The 8,206-nt window shown below is 30.6% G+C and overlaps 1 long non-coding RNA gene across 1 annotated transcript; it reads left to right on the forward strand.

The window, feature by feature from the left end:
• The first annotated feature begins 5,064 nt into the window (after positions 1-5,064).
• LOC139870283 (uncharacterized) lies at positions 5,065-7,714 on the forward strand. The gene is made up of 3 exons (XR_011766532.1): positions 5,065-5,224; positions 6,153-6,260; positions 7,072-7,714. It is a non-coding gene; the product is annotated as an uncharacterized lncRNA (long non-coding RNA).
• The last annotated feature ends 492 nt before the right edge of the window (positions 7,715-8,206 follow it).

Below are 8,206 nucleotides of genomic sequence, written 5' to 3' on the forward strand. Positions count from 1 at the left end.
GGCATCTAAAAACCGGAATGCATTCACACAGCAAAAAACCCTAAAAAATTTCATCTCCGACACCTCATCTACAATACAGTTGCTTTAAACCCTAATACATCAAACCACCATTACAATCACCGTTACAATTACAAGATGTGATTACTAATGAATCAAAAAATCAAACGCCATTAGAAGGTTTAATCATGTGAATAACGATTGGTGATGGAATGACAATCAACCAGATGTGATTAAATTTAATTCTCTGTTCATCACTAAACCATCTGATTAAATTCAACCCTCTATTCATCACCAAACATCGCTCATCACATCTAACATATACCACAAACTCAAGATTAAATCATTCTGTTCGCCATTCAAAAAAAAAAAGATTAAATCATTCTGTAACATCTACCGAATCATCCTCTCATAATACTGCCACAAAAAACTCAGATCGGGACACGATTTGTACGGTTTTTTATTATTCTTCGACTGAAATGGTAAAACTGTAGTGACCCGTCCTAATCCATCTGGACGAAGTCTTCAACAGTTGGTCCCATTGCGAGGTTCTGACCTCTATATGCCATGAACGACTCCATGTAATATGATCAAATGCACAGCGGAAGATTTCTTTCATACCTGAGAATAAACATGCTTTAAAGTATCAACTAAAAGGTTGGTGAGTTCATAAGTTTATCATAAAATAATAATATTTATCATTTTGATAGACCACAAGATTTAAATGCTGCATGGTACAAATGGGCCCGAATCCTACACCCACCTGTAATGTACAAGCGATATGTTTTAAATACAGTACACCTTTCTCGTGTACGCAATCCATATTTCATAAATCTTAGTAACCGTACACATATCTCGTGTACAAAAATATCATACACATAACCTGTGTATAAAATCATTCTCTCGATACATAACATTCACTTTTCATTCATTGCTTGGCTTGGTAACCGACTTTAACATACAATGCGCATAAATAATATCCCCAAAAACAGAACATCTCGTCTGTATAATATATAAACCTCGAAGTACTAAACATCACGCCCACTAGCTCTTCCGTCTAGTGAAAATTCTGGGTGGGGGTGTCAAACCTGGTAGCTACCTTTAGGATTCGCGTGAATTAAGGCCATACCCGATTCTAATTCTTAGGTTACCAAGCAATAATAATCAGGGGAAAATATATTAATCAATTGGTGGCAATTATCATGTCCACATAATTCAATAATAATCCACAGAACTTCTGTCTGTATAATAATTCATTCGAGGAATGTTTTGGTTGTGTCTATCTCGTCAAACATTTATAAAAGCATTTCATGTATTCGTAGTTCAAAATATATTTCAAAAGCATTTAATAAAGCAGTTGTAAAAACAGCGCATGTATTCTCAGTCCCAAAAATGTAAAGAGTAAAAGGGAGTAAATGAACTCACGATACGATATTTTGTAGTGAAAATATGCATACGACGGAACTGAACAATGCAGGGTTGACCTCGGATTCACGAACCTATATCATGTATATATATTAACACGTATAATTGTAATCAGACAAATTTATATATAATTAGTGATATGAATTTTATATTAAAAATTTATAGGTATCCTTAATAAATTAAATATATTCATTTTATATATAAAAATATTAATTTTGTTAAGTTATATGTATTTAGTATAGTTTTAATAGTTATTTGATAAATTTCTAATATTAAATAAAAAGTTGTATTATCTTTTAATAATAATAGTAAATAGTAAATAGTAAATATTAATAATAGTAATAATAATAATTATAGTAATAATAACCATGATAATAATAATGTTAGTAATGTTAAATTGTATTATTAAATATTAATAACTATATATAAAATAATGATTTTAATAATAATTATTATAATAAAAATAATGAAAATTTAATAATTGTTTTAATGTTAAAAATAATAGTAATGTTAATAAAAATGAAAATACTTATAATACTAATAATAATGATATTACTAAAAAAATGTTATAAGTTAATAATAATAATGATAATACTTATATTAATTCTTAATGATAATACTAATACTAATGTTAATAATAATCATAATAATAATCTTAAAATCATGTTAATACTAATAATAATAATAATAATAACAACAACAACAACAACAACAACAACAACAACAACAACAATAATAATAATAATAATAATAATAATAATAATAATAATAATAATAATAATAATAATAATAATAATAATAATAATAATAATGATGATGATAATAACAGTTGTTTTTAATAAAAAGACAAGTTTATTAATAATGAAAATAATAATTTTGACAATAATACTTAATAATAATAATAATAATAATAATAATAATAATAATAATAATAATAATAATAATAATAATAATAATAACTTATTACAAATGATGATAATAATAATAATAATAATTTTAATAATAATATTAATAATAATAATGATAATACTAATAATAATAATTATAATGATAATACTAATAATTATAATGATAATACTAGTATTACTAATAATACTTTTAATAATAATAACACTAGTAACAATAATTATAATAACATTGGTAATAATAATAATAAAGATAATAATAATAATAATAATAATAAAATTAATAATAATAGCTACCTCTAAAAGAAAAGGCTCTAAAAAAAATGCCATAGCCGGGACTCGAACCCGCGACCACTCGCTACATGACACCACCCCTTAACCATCTGCGCTGCTTATCCTTTCTGTTCTAATTCCTATCTCGATTTTATTTAACCCGTATCTCATATTCATTCGTATAACAGGAACCGTATATCACAGCCAAAAATAAGACAGGCCAATTAACAGTAACGTAGCACAGCCCAACCTTAAATGTTTCGAAGCCCATATAACTATTTAATAAGCCCAACAGAAAACAAGTGATCTGCGACCCAATATTACGGCCCATAAAAGGGAGTCCAAATAAATTACACATGCCCATTTAAATTGATGTCCAGCTTGGCAATTGAAGTAGGTCGACAGGCTGTAGTGGGTGTTCTTTGGTTTTGTCTGACTCAACGACTAAAAAAAAAAATAACAGGCGCCACAAAGCATTGGTATCTTCTCTTTTTCTTTATACCACGACAGAAAAAATAGCAGTGTAGCAATCGATAATCATCGTTCATTATCATCTTCGTTCTCACAACAACAATAATAGTTACAGGTTTATGGCGTGTAGGGTTCAAATAGATCAGGAAAATAGCCAAGCAGTAGCAGAAATAAAGGGAGTTCGAGCTTGTTCTATCAAGATTTTCAAGTGAGGTTCTTTGATGGAACATAATGGATTGACGGTGGTTTTTCAAACAGAAGAAATATCATCCCAATAAAATGGAGTTTGATTGGAGTTCTAATGGTTATCAAGGTTTGAAGTGAGTTAATTTCCGGACAGAAAACTAAAGACAAGAAAGGTGGTTTTATTGGGTTTGATGATCGATGGTAGAGGGTGGTAGGTTCCGGACATAATAGTAGCAACATGTAGTCGAAACCATAGCCTTAGCAGGTGGTGTTTGGTTATTAAGGTTGTGGGTTTCGTCCAAGAGCAACGACAAGGTTCGATGATGGGTTTTGTGTGTTTGCTTCGAATCTGATCTAGGAAGTTGAAAGAGGACAATAACATGTATGTTTCGTGTAAGTGAGGGTGGTGTGTGATTAAGAGATGGTGGTGGCCTTCATATGGTAGCAAGGCAATAGCAATTAAAATAGAAAAAAAATATAGAATAGAAACAGAAAATTACGCAAGTGGCAGCAACAATAATAGTTTATGTGGTGATGGTGTTCTTGAAGAAGGAGAAGGCACAAGTTTGAGTGGTGATCGAGCTTAATGAAGGTGGTGTGTTTCGATATGTTTGAAATGGTTAAATGGTTGTCTAGTTGTTGAGTTCACGAAGAGAGAAAGAAGAAAGAAGAATATTAAAGATGTTGATTATGGTTCTCGATGATGGTGGTTCTCGGTGATTATTGCAAGTGGAACAAAATCATAGGATGACGAAGGGATTGAAGAAAACAAGGTGGGTGGTGATGACACCGGTGGTTTGTGTTTGGATTGTAGTTGAAACGAAAATAGAAAAATGAAATGGATTCCTTCTCTGCATTATGTATATGTAGATATATATAAAGTAGAGGATAGAAGATAGATAAAGATATTTATTAATAATCCTAATATAAATCAATTGAAAGAAAGTTGAAAGGAACGTATAACAATTCACACAGTAATATAAGTTATGATTTCAACTTTTAAACAGTTATTTGGTACACTAATTCACTTAATCATTCAATTAGATATAGTAAGCTTCATATTATTCTGTCGACATAATATCTAAGATATTATTTTGTACCCGTTGATAATTAGTGGGGGATAAAAGTCTTCGGAAAATTCTCAAATTTTTAAATTAACTTCCTTTATTTATTTCAGTCATTACGGTATAAAATTCGATCATTAATTTATTAAATAAAAATTACATCAACTGTCCCTCTCGATTCTGGGAAAATTATAAAAAGTGTTAAAATTAAATAACTAGATCCTAAATACATTTTTAGTAAGCCTAAAGTTTATAGAACTCATTTTCGGATCACCATTTATTTTAAAATCATATAAGTTCGAATTAAACTTCTCTAAATAATAATCGAAACGTCCAACGAGTATTACAATCATTAAATAATTATTTTTAATTTACATTTATTTAAATACCGGTATGTTTTTAAATAATAATTATTATAATATCATATTTCATAATAACAACATTAATATTTCAAATTATACTTTCAATTATTATTTATATATATACACACATATCTATTTACAAATAGTTGTTCGTGAATCGTCAGGAATGGTCGAAGATCAATTTAATATATAAAATAGTTCAAAATTTTTGAGACTAAACGTTACAGACTTTGCTTATCGTGTTGAAATCATATAAAGATTAAGTTTAAATTTGGTCAGAAATTTTCGGGTTGTCACAAAAACGATCCAGATCTGGAGAGTTCGATTACAACCTAAACATCAAAGTTGAATATCTATAGTTTTGAAGCGAGGCAATTTAAATACTACTTACAAGAACTACGCTTTTGGAATTGATTCTGTAACCTATCGGATTGGCAAGAGAAGCAATTTAACGATGTATAACTGTCGGAATCCAATTTTACGAACTGCAATTTCGCAATCGATTTGTTAATTTCGACTCCCGGAACGAATTCAACTATAGGTTTGTTATTATCCATGGACGAAAATTTTTAAAACAAAATTCCAGTTATAATCATACAGTCTTAATCTTAACCTGATATGTATTTTTAAGAAGTTACTACTATTAATATTCATATTTATGTACGTAGACCATTAAGTATCAATAAGAAATTAGTTTTTTGTCGATATAATAATACAGTGGGACCTTATTTTATACAAAATTAAGGTTTTTGAATGGTGTATCTGTTGTAAAGTTTGTATCTGTTTGTTTGTATGCTAAGTTTGTGATACAAATTGATAATTCATCTATTGACATTTAATTTGTCAAAGAATTTTGTAGTTAATATACGCAACTGGAATGGATAAAAATAAGGTCAAGCTTGCACTCGGATCATAAGAACCTTGAGTTAGGGATTGTTGACGAAATATGAAACCCGTGCAAGTGGCGTATGAAATGTAGCATATCGACCCGTTTGCAAACACACATACCAACCCCTTTTAAAGTATTTTACTGTAAACTTAGCATAGCATAACTGCAGGTTACAATTTTAACCCACACGAGTCAGTATGTGTTTGGTTTTTTAACAGGTAAATTGAAAACAAAGGACCGTCTTTACTGAACTTATGATATGGCACGTTTGATATGGCATGTTTGACCTTATACTGGCAATCTATAATCCAGATTGATCCTTTTATCATAGAATGGGTTGATATTCCTACCTTTAATAATAAGATCGGTTCAGCACCTTGATTGTGTTATAATGGCTAGCATTTGTCCATCATAGATCATTATGATGTTAAGAATTAAGTATTGTGAGCCCATCACATCCTCAACAATTGTCCTTTAGTTGTCATAGCAGCTTAGTACATCTTAATCTTTGATTTTTGGTAATTTTGAATATCTTATTAGCTAATATTGATGTTTGACTTGTGTAATACAATTATGTTAGGGGAAAAGCGACTCATCAGACTTTCAGAATTTAGTACATGCAACCAAATTTCGCTCTAAGGCTGCACCTGATGAATGGATTCATAAAGATATTCATAATTATAAAAAGGTACTGTCTTCAAACGAGAATCATTAAATGAGAAACATGTAATCACTATGTTGTGTATATTATGTATCTGAATATAGATGTACAACCAAAGTAGATTGTCTACGTTTTTAGTAACTTTTTGAAGCAAAAAACACTTATTCGATAACTTGACATAAAATTATGTTGTGATCTCCACCACTATAGGAGCCTACAGACTCACCGATTTAGGGTTACTTTTTTTGGAACTGTTTCTTTCTTCGCCCGTTAATAATTGTTGTTTCCTTTACGCTTTCTTGCATTCTTGTGTTGAATGTTATAATACGTTTCCGTTTTACTATGTATTGCTACTTCTTTTTCTTCTTTCTTTGTCTTCCAATGTTGTTAGTTTGATTGTTTCTATTCTTTACTGATTGCATGCTATTTTGACATAAGAATGAAATGTGTGATAGTTGTATTCCAATTATCGTTTCCCTTCCTTTAATTTGTTTATTGTCTTTAAGTGGTCTTTTTGTTGCTTTTCGATATTGGTGAATATGTCTTATGTTATTTGTTTTATTTATATGTGATTTGTGATGATCTTGGTATTTTTTCTTGATTTCTCATCGTCGTGCATATTTTTTAGGGTTTTGTTTGTAGTTATTGGGGTTGTTAATTAGTTTTACATAGCAAAATGCCAATTAGGAAGAAGCAAAAGAAATGTATTAATAACGAAGGTGGGCCCTCGCTTAGGTTCATGTTGTTGATGATGTTGATTTCGTGGCTACTTCCATAACGCCAAAACAGACTACAACAAGAAGTTTGTTACGATCTATCAATTGTCTCAATTCTTCAGGTTTTGGCTCCTCAAATGAATCTGTGGTAAGTGATAATGCTAATAGTGGGACTGAAGTATCAGTTTCTGCTTCTTATGCAACCATTATTTCTTCAACAACTGAACCGACTACTGTAGTTATATCTATTCACCATCTGGGGTTAGGTGAAGTGGTGAAGTGAGGGGCATGCTTTGCCTCACTTTATTTGGTTTGTGGTTGAATCTGCAAATGAGGTGCCTGCAGTAGTCTTCCTACTCTGCAGCCAGTTATGCGGTCGAGTTCTACCTTGAATAATCATCGCTCGTCGGGTTTTCATTTGTCTCAATCACTGGGGTTACAAGGTATATACCAGCATATTTGTTTATATTATGGAGGCCTCTACTATTGGGTCAATTGGTGTGGTCTCAGACATGTCTTGCCTGATTCCGTTGGTTTTGAGGTTGTATCTACAATTATAGGTGTGTCCATAACTGCTGTTCGTGCTCGCATAGTCTTGCTATCAAGTGCCAACATTAAAAAAGGCAGCCCGTCGAGTTTTGGCCCATGTAATTCCCAAGGGGTAGAAGGTATATGCATATATATCTTTAATTATAATGTAAGTGTTTAAAATTGTTTTGTGGAATTATGTCCTTAATTATGTTCATTGTTGATTGTTGTATCATATTAATATTAATATTAATGTTAATGCTTTCTTTATTCTTGATATTTATATGTCGATTGTTATAGTTCGGTTGATGTATTGCTTCAGCCGTTGACATTATGTGTCTTACTTTTGTGCTGCTTTATGTGTCATCAAATGTTTGTTACATATTAGTATATCCTAAAATTTGTGGTCTAATCTTCATTATATTTGTTTAATTTACTTTTTTTTTAAGAGCAAGTAAACGTATATTAAAAGTCACGAAGCAGTACAACGTTTTGGTGCAAGCACCGTATGATACAAATGAATTTACACGAGGGTTGCAAAGAGTGCAGACCCGAAAAAACATACACAAAAGCTAAATTATAAACTAAGATAAACCATTGGGTTGTTTAGCCAATCTAACCAATTCAACGTGTGCTTCGGTTTTGCTCGAAGCGATATCCACTCGAAGGATTTGGCTGGAATTTCGTTTAATTTACTTTGAGTTCAAATGAGCATTGTCCCAACAGAGA

The sequence above is a fragment of the Rutidosis leptorrhynchoides genome, chromosome 1 (genome assembly GCF_046630445.1).
Source record: "Rutidosis leptorrhynchoides isolate AG116_Rl617_1_P2 chromosome 1, CSIRO_AGI_Rlap_v1, whole genome shotgun sequence".
NCBI classification, from domain to species: Eukaryota; Viridiplantae; Streptophyta; class Magnoliopsida; order Asterales; family Asteraceae; genus Rutidosis; species Rutidosis leptorrhynchoides.